Here is a 13,447-nt window from a genome sequence, read left to right as displayed (position 1 = left end):
GGGTGTTGCAGGGGTGGAAAAGGAGGCCGGGGCGGGTTGAGATGACCGAGAGGATGGTGGAGATCAGGAGGAGAGAGAAAATGGAGGTCACCGACGATGACGCCATTGAAGGAGAAGTGAAGAGAGGAGAGAGAAAATGGCAGATTTGGGGGAATTTGGGATTTCTGAGGTGATGAAGAAATTGGGAATGAATTTCTGAGGGGAGGTAGTCTTGGAGAAGGTACAATTAGGTTAATGATTTTAGATTAGATAAAAAAGTTATTGTGATTAAAATAAGATAAGGATAGCATTAAGAAAATCTGAATTTTTAAGTAAGGGTAAGTTTGTAATTTTCAGGGTTTTTATTTACCAAAAATAGAATGAAAAAGGAAAGTTGCACATAATAGTGAACGGACTAAAATGGCAAAAGTTGCACATAAAAAAAAACGGAGGTAGTACTTTCTATCTGTAATATGAACTACATTGAGAACTACATTATGGAGTTTGAAACATACTATTATAAAATTGGTGAAAATGAAACAAACCTTGGAATGTTCTATGATAAATTACCAAATCCTCTAAATGAAGAAATTAGTGAAAAATATCAAGAATAATGGAGAGAAAAATATATAGCTAGGGATTCCCTAGGTAACCGAATTGCTTTCCTAAGAAAGTGGATAGAAAAGAAATGTAGAGAGGTTGCAGAAACTCAACAAATGAAGAGACAATTTCTCACTTGTTGGGATTTCCCAAATAACCGTGGATGTGAAAGAAGGAATTATAACAAGAAGAAAAACGATAAGAAGAATACATTTGATAGATCCAGAGGAGAAACCTATAATAATAAGTATTATAAGCATAAATATAGAAAACCTAGTAGATTCTTCAGAAAAGCAACATATTGCCCTGAGAAAAAGAAAACATACAAGTGTTGGTCTTGTGGAGAATTAGGGCATTATGCTAATGAATGTAAGAAAGCTAATTATAAACTAATGGAAGCCTTAGGTAGTTGGGATTACATAGAAATATTGGAAGATGAGGCTTTAGCATTAGATTTGAGTAATAATAAAGGAATAGTATAAATATTTGAGGAAGAAAATGAGTATAATGAAGAACCTGAAGACAGTGAATTCGAAGACGAAAATTATGAAGAAATAAATAATATAATATGATGGAAGGAGAAGCATTAGAAACCTCTGAGTCAGATGATGAAGATAATGAAAGTAAAATGACTATAGGTCAACTAAAAAGAGATGAGTGTTCGATTCAAGATAAAGACCTAGATCAAATGAACAAGGAAAGCTGGAATTTTCCCTAGATTACTAAAGATAAAATATTTAAAACTTCTTTCTTTAAAACTAGAAACTAAATATGTATGTGAAGAAATGGAAGGAAGTATAGTAATCAAAGATTGTGAAAAGAAAGCATCAGAAATTCATATCATAAACTGGAAAAGCATTAAGAACCATAAAGAAAAAGGAAATTATAGTTATACTTGTATTGGTGCAGTACAAGTATACATAACTCCTTTACAAGACTTTGGTAAAAATGTTAAATGTTTAAGCTTTGTTTGTGATGTTAGACATAAAGAGTTCTATGAACAAATAGTGGTATCACATGTAGCTTAAGTCAAGGAACGGTAAGTTATATATGTGAACCTAGATATTATGTGAGTTTAGAAGATTCATATTCTCCAAAGTTTCTAGCAATCAAGCTATTAACTGATGGGGTAAACATGCATAAAGGAACTTGACCTATACAATTAATATGGAAGGTAGTCTATAAGTTGGTCAACACCATATATTCATCTTTCAAGAAACAAATAGTAGATGCTCAAAAATATGAGCAAGGAGGAGGTCCCAAGAAGAAGATTGTCCTTATAAAGGTAAATCCTAATGAAATAGAAATTGAAAAAACTTGGGAAGAATTCTTCATGAACCCTGCAGTAAAAAATAGATCAAGTAAGTTGTTAATTGATGAATCAGGATTGCTTCATATTGGGATAACTACAAAACCTAAAATACAGAGAAGTATTAGTCTTAGATCACCAAGTTTAAGTAGACAAAATTCAACTATAATAAAGATGGAAAAAAAAAGTCGATGAAAAGCCAGAAGAGGATGAAGAAGAAATATTAGCTTTAATAAAGAAGCTAAATGAAAAATATGAAATTAAGAAAGCCTTGAAACAACCAGCAAGCATAGTATTGATATTGGTTCATGTTCTAATTTAGAGATAAATGAGGATCCAAATAATCCTATTTATGAAAAAAGAAAGGTAATTGGATATAAGACCAAAACTGTGAATGAACAAGTATATGTAGATGAAGTTAATATGCAAATGGAAGCCTATAATGAAATATCCAGTATTAATCCTAATAGCATTTATATTCCAATTGATATGCATTGAAGATTATAATAAATATAAATTATGTGCATATATTGATAGTGGTTATTATACATGTTTTGGAAAAAGGTCATTATTTCAAGAATTCTTGTGGAAAAAAGCAAAAAATCCTATGCAGGTAAGAATTACTAATAATATTGTTATGATGCATACGGAAATAATAGAGGAATTGCCAATAGAAATGGGAGGAGTTCAATGTGTTATAACCTATTTTATGGGCGACTGATCAACCTAGTCATGATATGATAATAGGAAATAACTTTTAAAGACTATACTGTCCATGTACTCAAACTATTGACCAAATAATCGTTACTATTAATGGTCATTCCGTTCCCATACAAAAAATAACAAAGGCTTATACTCATATGACTATGGAATTTACGCGCAGCCAGCGTGGTGATAGGGTTACACCTACACAATGAGAGGTTGCACTTAGAATTTCTGAGTGTGAATCATCATTAATAGATTAGATAATTAAGCAGTAAGAAAAATTATGTGAAAAACTATATTCAACAAACCCATTAGAACATTGGGACAAACATAAGGCATTTGCTAAGATAACCCTAATAAATCCTAATAAGGTTATTAGAGTAAGACAAATGGTTTATATCTATCAAGATATACTAAAATTTGATGAGCAAATAAAAGAGTTGTTGAATAAGAAGTTAATTAGGAATAGCAAGAGTCCTCATAATAGTCTAGCATTCATGGTAAGAAATCATGCAGAAGAAAAAAGAGGTAAAGCTAGGATGGTCATTAATTATAAACAACTAAATGATAATACTGTGTTTGATGGCTATTACATTCCTAATAAAACAATATTATTCAATAGAATACAAAGAGCCACATGGTTTTTCAAAATGGATTGTAAAAGTGGTTATTGGCAAATTAAAATGGAAGAAGAAAGCATTCCATTAACTGCATTTAGTTCCCCTCAAGCACACTACGAGTGTCTAGTAATGCCTTTTGGATTAAAAATTGCTCCACAAATATTTCAGAGAAGAATGGATAATATTCTTAGAGAACTCAATCATTGTTGTTTGGTTTATATAGATGATATTCTGATCTTCTCGAAAGATTTAGAGCAACATAAGAATGATCTTAAAGTTGTAACACAAAAATGTGTCGAGCATGGTATAATCCTTGGAAAAGATAAATGTGTCTATGTTAAACAAGAAATTGAGTTTCTAATATTAGAAATTAAAGCAGGACAAATAATCTTATAAAAACATATCCTGGAAAAGATTGAAAAATTTCCGGATCAAAATTGAAGATAGAAAACAACTAGAAAGGTTGTTAGGATGTTTAACCTATGCCCCTAATTTCATAGAAAATCTTGATCTGTGAAGAAAACCATTAAAACAAAAACTCAAGAAAGAAATAACTTGGAACTGGAAGAAAAGTGATTCCAAACTTGTTCAGGATTTAAAATCTTGGTGTAACAATCTTCCTGTACTAACACTTCCTACTAGTGAAGATGATTTAGTCCTTGAAACAAATGCTAGTAATGAGCACTAGAGTGCTGTGTTAAAAATCAAAGAAGGAGAAAGACTGTGCAGATACAGCAGTGGAAGTTTTTAATAAAGCTAAGTCAAATTACACTACAATGCAAAAGGAGATCCTTGCAGTCATTAGAGGGATCGAGAAGTTTTAATCTTCCTAGCCCCAAAGCAGTTTCTAATTAGAATTGATTGCAAAGGCATACTTGTTTTTTTTTTAAAAAAGAATTTGTCTAATATGCAAGCGCAAGGGAGACTCCTGCGTTGGCAATTATGGCTTAAGCAATTTTCGTTTACTGTTGAACATATTCAGGGATCAAAGAATTCTTTGGCAGACAGCTTGACCAGAGAATTAGCCAATGTTGAAGAAGCTCAAGGCTACACAAAAACCTCCTGCTCACCAACTTCAAAAGATGGATGTAGAGAGGAAAACTCTCATGCATTGATGAAACAGAGAAAGCAATGGAGCGGGTTCACCCTCCAGTTGGGCCTTAATGCAAGGCTTGATCATATCAGCAAAACAACGATCACGAGATGGTTTAATCAAGGGTTTCCATCGAGCACTCCAAAGGCTATTAATGTCGGAAGTAACTATTATGTTATTTCAATTCATTCCTGATTTACAAAATATAATACTCAATAAAATAAGAGATAATGATTTCAGAACATGGTATGAGCTAGTAGTAACAAGATCCAGTCGATTCTTTGATGTTCGAGACCTATGGGGAGAACGAGTAGAGTTTCCTATAAAATCTAAAGTAGCGTCATTACGCATTAATCCATATCCACTTAATCGGGATGCTCCATTCATTTGGATACATTACGAAGCTTGGGATTATGGAATGGTACGGTATATGGCTTTCATGATTTCCCTACTCCAAATGATTCATTCTTTCCAAAGCTTACAAAGTTCCAACAATATGCATTCAATAAGGTCCGAAGATTTTGTGATGACAAAAAGGAAAATCTTCAACTAGAAGCAAGGGTGCAATGTGCGAATATTGAAGTTGTAGAAGGAAAAGTCAGTCCGCCTCATTATTTGATAATGTTTGGAAAAGTGGCATTTAGTACTCAAGATCCCATACTAGTTCGTCAAAAGACTATTAAAAATCCTACTGGAGCATGAGCACTGGGATTCTTCTACATCTCGCAATATCTCAATGATTTTATAAAAATAATCGACAATCCTCCTATTATATTTCATGTGGGTAATACAACAATTGTAGCGCCAAATGAAATGAGAGAATATTTAGTAGATGGCATAAATAATCCTAAGTCGATCTACAAATATTTAAAAGATGTTGAGAGTGGAAAATTTCTATCATTTGAAGGACATGAGTATCTGTTTGAAGCTTTCATGACGTGGGATGAATCATATGCTGCCAAATACGTCAATGATCTCGGCATAGAAGATGACAATCCTATGTATGTCCATTATAAAGATAGTAAAGACATTGAGGGTGGTCTACAAGACATGATGATGGACGAGATAATGGAATCTTGAGCCCACAACAACAATAATGCAATCTACTGTAGCCATGTATTTTATCTTCTGTATTTCTTTTGAAAATGTCTTTGTAAAAGCAGTGGTTCTTATGAACTTGCTGAGTCATGAGTGTCGGTAGAAGATAAGAATTCTTTTCTATATAAAGGATAGTAAAATAAGAAGAGGGGTGGAGTTGAAGGAGTTAGCTAGAGAATTTCTTTGAAAACATTAGAGAGTCCTCTAGAGAAAAATACTCACCTTAAGAGACAGATTGGTTCTCTGTCTCTCTTAAAGTAGAGAAATTCTAGTTCAATTCATGTCTGTTTAAGCTTTCAGTTTGTGTGTTGTAAGATATGAGTGTTGTAATAATTCTTAATTAAATAAAAAGTTTTTTTTGAAGAGGGAACGTTATCCTCTCGAACCTTATATCTCAAATGAATTACTTATCTAGTTAAAAGTTCATAAAAAACACGATGTTACTTGGTTAAGAAGAAATTACGGTCTAAGGTAGGAAACGAATTAGATCTGTGCTGAGCCTAATCTAAGGAAGGCAAGGTTGGGGTTAGCTACCTTGGTAAAGCCGAAAGCTGAAGAATGTCGGAACTTCCATTGCCGACTTAGTTCAGGTATTGGTCAAAACTTTCTAATTAAACAGTTATTATTGCAAAGCATGATGGACATTAAACTTGAAAAATGATTTATTAAGGTATATAAGTAGTAGAGTAGTGATAACTAGTATCATAAAAGTGAATTCGTAGTAATTAAACGCTAAAAACCATATCGTCAGTACTGGTAAAACTATTGTCTTAATAATATATATCCTGTTTTTCTCAATATTATTATTGTCATTTGCCATTTAGATGTATCACAAAAGTACAAAAGTTGAAAAACGAAGTGCCAAGGTGGACGTTACAAAATCAGTACAAAAAATCTTTAATACCCCTTGTTATACATTAAGAAGTAAAGTATACACCTCCATTTAGAATTCCTCAAAAACATGATCATCCAAATTCTTATTATCAAGTGTGACGTACGTACTAACGTACCATCATTCTCCCTTACTTTATTGTTGTCATTACATTTAGTGCAAGGTGTTCACCACTTACATTTCTTTTTGTTCCTAATTGGAGTACTTGTAAGAAGAAGAAGAAGAATAACATTTGGAAAAAAAAAAAGAAGTTGATGTACTCAAGTACTCACTCAACCAATCGGTGCATGTGACCCGTCATTATGCGCTTCAATTGTCTTTCTCGCGCATTGGGTGCTTCATTATTTTAGAGTTTGCAATTTCTTCTTAGTAATAGAATAGTATACTATAGATTGTTACAAGAGTGTGCCCTTATTAGTGTTAAAGTCATGATAATTCTTTTGGACTAAATATTGAATATAATAGAACATCTTATCACTCACTATACTTGTATATAATGCTCAACATATTGTAGGAGTATTTGCAGTGAGTGAATAGCTCAGTGGAGCTACACTCACATTATGTGGTCTCGACCGGGATGGAGCACACCCCCGGTCACTCCCACCCACAGTTTCCTCCTGTGATAGGATGAGCTGTGTGGACCCCGCTTACCTCTAAAAAATATAAATAAATAAAAATTGTAGGAGTATTTCAAACTGTAATAATGATATTATTATTTGAGTGTGGAACGTCTGTTCTCGGTGTTTTGACTCATTATTCCATATTATAAGTTAAACTCTTTAGTAGTATCGATGTAGTTCATGATTTGTGCAAGACTTTACAAATTTGGACTCGAGTGGACATAATAATTTAGCATGACTCAATTTTAAAAATGAATCTGACCCGCCCTCATTAGACCCGATCCGATCATCCGAATTGACACCTCTACCTTGGATTGTAATGTGTGTTAGAAACATGACACAATACGTGGCTTGCTTAGCACATCATTGAGGACAAGTAAAAAGTGAAAATACAATGGTAAAGAATTAAACCCTGTAAGTTGTACGTGGACCTAAAAAGGCTTTTAGCCTGAGGCAAGAGGCCCATTAGTTCATACAACCAGGGAACAACTCCCATGGTTGAAGTTGAAGGGCTATATCATAAGCTTTGGTCAAATGTGGCAGTTTTTATGTGCAATGAGATCATTGCGGTCCTCAAGTGGGGTGTATGTAAAATAATTTGATGTACTGTTCATACTAATATGATGCATCTTTATTTTACAAAACTCATAATCTATGTTACTCCACACTTAAGTGTGTTTGCTGGAAGTAGTATTAGAGTGAGTGACTTTATTGAGATAGGAATATATACTGTGATATAATATTATGAGAATAATATCATATGGATATTATTGTGAAAAGATATATGTGATATATTATAGGAAGTTAAGATATTAAGAATTATTATTGTTAGATATTTCTATTGTTTATATATATATTGTAATATGGCCGAATATTATGAATGGGAAAATATAATAGAAAAATACAATGAGAAAATACAGTGACATATTTTCCCATAATTTAACATGGTATCAGAGCCTAGGGAGATCTTGGCGAGAGTTCGTGTGAGAGGAGAGAATGGGAAAACCTTAATCACAAGAGCTTGTGTGAGAAGAGAGAATGAAAAAAAAAACCCCTAATCACGAGAGTTTGTGTGAGAGGAGAGAATGAAAAAAAAAAAAAAAACTTAATCGTGAAAGTTTGTGTGTGAGGAGAGGATGAAAAACATGAGAAGTTCGTGTGAGAAAAACCTTAAACACAAGAGATCGTGTGAACGGAGAAAAAAAAATGATGGGTTCGAAAAGAAAGTTGTTCTCATTGTATTTGTATATTACAGGCGTTCCTGTTTAATTGCTGAATGATGGGTTCGAAGAGAATGATGTTCCCATCAAGGGAGAAAAAAAAAACCTTATACACGAGAGTTTGTGTAAGAGGAGTGAATAATTGTACGCATTATTCATTAATTGCGTCCAATATAGAGTGATTGTGAGAATTCACTATTTTTTCTCCCTTTTATTTATTTTTTTATTTTTTAAATTAGAATTGAATTATACGTTTATTCATATATTGCGTATAATAGTGTGTGATTGTGAAGAATTTTTTTTATTTTATACATTATTTTCATAATTAACTTCACTCTAACAAGGAAGTTTTTTGAGGTGCACATGACTGATGACAAAATGCACAGGAAGAACTTGTGTTAGTATGTGGGAGCAAGTATTGGTCCTCGGTGCACATTTTGCGACTACATACTCCACGCTTATGAAGGATTGAATTGTTACAATTTCGGAGACAATAGTCCTTAAGCATACTTGGGCAAGTCTCTTACCTTAATTATATAAACGTGTAAAGTGATAATGTCATGAACTGAAGTATGTGTGATTTGTGAATTTGAATAATAATATATAATTTAAGTTATAATATCATTATTATTGAGCTATCTTACCTAGCTTAATGGTCAAGATTTGGTCTCATGACTCCAATTTGTCATCACTTCCAATAGTATGATTAACCAAGATAAGCTATATAATGGATCCACTTGCAAGAAGTGTTGATTCCACACTAAGAAAATATAGAGTTGTATTTAGAAAACTTATCAGTTTTTTTTGCATTGATATTTCATTCAAATTATTTATCTGGTATTTAGCCACGAACATATTTTTTTTTATTTTTATATTATAACAAAAAACATATTTGTTGTAGGAATTGGTTCCAGCTCAAGTAATGAAACTTTTGTATCTTTTTAATAACAAGAATAAGATAAATATAAAATGAAGAGTTAAAAAAAGACATAAAAATTGAAAGAACTAAGAATCAACCGAAGACATGCTATTGAATTTAAAGTGAAATTTTATAACTGTTCTTTTTCCAAAGATATTGTATGTGCAACTTAAGTCGATTAGTCGAAGAAGCCGGATTTTTTAGTTGTCCTAATCGTTTCCAAAAAAATTGTTATAAAATGCCATGTCTCAGGACCCAATAATTTTTGGATCAAGATCCGCCACTGATCGAGACGACAATTTTTTTTAGTTGTCCTACTCATTTCTTCCTCCTTACGACACAATCTAAAAATCTAATCTAGGGAGCCAATGTTTCAATCCGTATCTCTTTCAAGACATTTTTCATCCTTTGTATATGATAATAGCTTAAATGTGTTTCCATGTACCTATGTGTATGTTGTGAATTTGTAATTACATAAGTTGAAACTTGTTAGTTGAGACAAACTACTACAAGAGGGGGGGGGGGAATGAATTGTAGTAAGTTTCTAGTGACTACTTTTTGCGGAATAATAACACGGATTAATGCAGGAACTTGCAATGCACACAGGAATTTTACGAGGAAACCTTCCAGGGCTCAATTGGAAGTAAAACCTCGACCCTTCAAGAGATTTCAAACTAAACCAATCCACTATAATAATAAGGCAACACACCTAGTTATAACCTATTACTCACAGACCATTACTCACAAGTTCAAGAATGAACTTGCTACACAGTAGAACCCTATTCTACCCAACTTAAGTCCTTGACCTAAGTTCACTCGGTACTCCCAGAGCACTCACAACTCAGCTTCACACCAGAAGCCTACAAATTGTATGGCATGAATCAAACACTCACCCAAATCCCAAAACAGTACAATACAAACGCTTGACTCTAATATAAAATTGGAAAGCTACACATGAAACCCGAAACTAATGTGACAAAACTTTAAACTTAGCAAACTTACTCTTAAACACTCTTCAGATTTTCATGCATAAACTCCTGAGTTGTATCAATTATGATCACTCTTTTATATACAAGAAACACTTGTATGTAAAGTAGGGTTTTTAAAAGATAGAATATTAAAACTGCCGTTTTCTTAAACCCAACATGAAATGAATCTTTTAAGAAAATCTTTTGGAAAACTTAACAAAGATATAATATAGAAAATATTATTATTTTGCAAACCGAATTTTATAAGATAAAATCTCTCGAAGATCTTTTCCATAAATTAAAACTTATCTTGTAAAAACTTTCCATATTTATTAAGTTTGCCAAGCTTTTTTACGTTTCTAATAGATTTCATGCTTTATTAACCAGCTTATATTTACAGCAATCCCAATAAAAATAAACTTAATAAAACCTTATTAAAAAGACTTTAAGTCTATTGTCGAATTGCCTCTTCAAGCTTCGCATTGTATGAATACTTGAGCTTTATGCAGACCAGGACTAAGTTCCTGCTGTTTTCAACTCTCCAGCTCCTTGCTAGAACTCGCAGACCAAGTTCTTATGGAACTTGCTGTTTTCAACACAGTCCAAGCTAGTCTTCTTAGTAAGCTATTCAGCTCCTATTAAGGAACTTCTCTCTATGTTCCCGTTAGGGACCACTTCTAGTTCCAATGAGGAACTCCTCTTCTATTCTCTTTATTTTTCCTTTATTTCTCCTTGGATCTTCATAGATAGGTTACTCTTACACTCCCTGAGTCAACTTTTCTGTTCTAATTTAGCACTTAGAGAAATCACGTTAGTTAAACTTTGCATATCCATCATCATCAAAACTACTTCAGGTTCAACAAAACTCTTGAAAGTCAGCTTATTCTTAGTCCATAAGATTTATAGTGTAATAATTCATTTGTTTGCCTCAAGATAAATTTGCTACATAAGGAAGGAATAGCCAAAGAAAAAAGTAGATCAACTTTCATAATTCAAAATCGTAGCTTTCATATGTTTTACACGTGAAGATAAAAACAATCATATTTGGCGTATAATAACGTTTACATAAAGTGGAAAAAGCAAATAGTGAAGCTAGCATCAACATTTCAATTTAGAAGTCTAATTAAGTGGGAAAGGGTGATTAGTAAAGCGAATAGACTTGCAAAAGAGCTACAAAAAGCAACCAATTAAAAAGGATTAGTACATTTAATTACATCACTAATTAAGTTTAGAATTAAGTAGGGGAAATATAGGGACAAAGATTTGTACGTAGGCTTAATTTGTCGACAACTATTTGGTAAGCTTATACGCACTAAGCTAGCATAATTAATGTTTTGGTCAAAAGCCATGAAGACAAATTTAATTCATCAATGCCTAGATATAATTTTGTCTAATCCCTGCCTTCTTGGAGAGAGATAATTTATTATTTGTATATTGTATTAAGGGACATCCTACAAAGTGTGTATTTTGTGACACAATTGACACTTATCTACTAGTATATAGACTTATAGAGTACTCAACTTGAATCTCTTGATCTTATCTTATGGGAACTAATTTTTTCTGATGTAATTTGATTAGAAATTATATATTTTATATTATTAAGGCTCTATAGTAATTAGCTAGTATTTGATTGTTATATCTAGTTGTATTAACTTGTTTAACTAGTTAGTTGTATTAACTGGTTTAATTAGCTAGGTGTAAATAGTTGATTGGATAAAAATGTTGGGTAAATAAATGTTAATTATTAGCTATTTCAATGTATGTAATAATTGTGCTAACTGTTCAATAAGCTAATTTTAAAAAGCTAGCTTCTTTTTTGAGCTATTTCAAAGAGAGCTTTTTAAGCTCGAAAAACTCTAATAAGGTATTTATCAAACACTTAAATTAGCTTTTACATTTGGTCAAACCTCTAACAGACCTAAGAGCTAAAAGCTCTTTATAAACCTCTTTACCAAACAAGGTCTTATAATCTAGTACGGAGTAACAGTTAACATATACTCCCTCCGTCCCATATTATAGTTCCTGTTTTCCTATTTTAGAGACCCAAAATATTGTTCCTGTTTCTATTTTTGGATAATATGTAAGGACTATTATACCCTCATTTTTTAACTTTATTCATTAAACTTCCTAATTTACTTTTAAATTATCCACTTGTCTTGTACTTTTTTTTTTTACTTTTTCTCTCTAACTTTTATTTATAATAGTACTTTTCTCTTTTTCCCCTTAAATTTCCATTTGCCTTGTACATTTATCTAGTTTTTTTTTCCACTTTTAATGTACTTCATCTACTTTCTCCTCCCATTTTTTAAATACCGTGAAAAAATACAAATAAGAACTATATATTGGAACGGAGGGAGTATATGGACATATGGTAGTAGTTTTATAAAATATTCAAGTACTTTTTTTTTAATTTTTATTTATTTATTTTTTGGTATTAACTTGTACAATTATACTTTGTATAATGCATATAATGCAAAGTATAAGCTTAAGAAAATTAAAATAGTTCGTATACATATTTACACACTAGTGGTAGTTTATACACTCAATATTTGATTGAACCGATGGAGCTTATCCACCTGTAGCATACACAATATATCTTTGAAACAAGACTGAACCAATGGAGGAGTATCAGGGCTAATCTTAAAATTTGATTTCCCAAGGTTAAGTTGTTGCCATGAAATTTGTAGAATCTCAAAATGATGGTGGAAATTCCTCTATTGTTGTCTGAAGTATAGGTAGTTGTGTGAGGCGTCTTATGTTTGGCGTACTTTGTTGCAATCACGCAATGGATTTATGTTGAAACCATATAATAACTTATGTAAAGTTTGGCAATTGGCTGCTTGGCGTTTAACTTGACCGACTTGATTTAACTTGCTTGTTAGCATCTTTGCATTGACTGTTTTTGCCGGCTGTTTGACTATTTGATATTTATTATTCTCTCTGTACTCAAATATTTTTCTCATTTGGACTGTGTACGTTTGTCAATGCAAAATTTTGACTATAAATATCGTTAATTGATCATTAGTAAAAATTAAAACAATTGAATATTAATAAACTATTCATTACGTCGAATAAAATAAGACCACATGACTATATTATGTCTTATACATTAAGAGTAATTTAAAAGATTCTCCCACCATATAAATAGTGTCAAAATAACAAATGAGAAGAATATTTGGGTATAGAGGGAGTAACATGTTTGATAAATTCATTTGTGATTGGTCGTATCAATACAAAATGACTTTAAGGCATTTTTTATATGTTTAATTATTATTAGTATTAGTAACTACCTGTATGTGTTATCAATTTGTATCAATTTTTCCATTAATATCCCACAATTAATTTGTATCAAACTAAAACTATAAATAATTAATTAAAAACCATTTAATTGGAATGGTTATCATATAAATTTTTGGAAAATGTT

The sequence above is a fragment of the Chenopodium quinoa genome, unplaced genomic scaffold (assembly GCF_001683475.1).
Source record: "Chenopodium quinoa cultivar QQ74 unplaced genomic scaffold, ASM168347v1, whole genome shotgun sequence".
NCBI classification, from domain to species: Eukaryota; Viridiplantae; Streptophyta; class Magnoliopsida; order Caryophyllales; family Amaranthaceae; genus Chenopodium; species Chenopodium quinoa.
The sequence above is the reverse complement of the archived record's forward strand: the minus strand, read 5'-3'. Positions refer to the sequence as shown.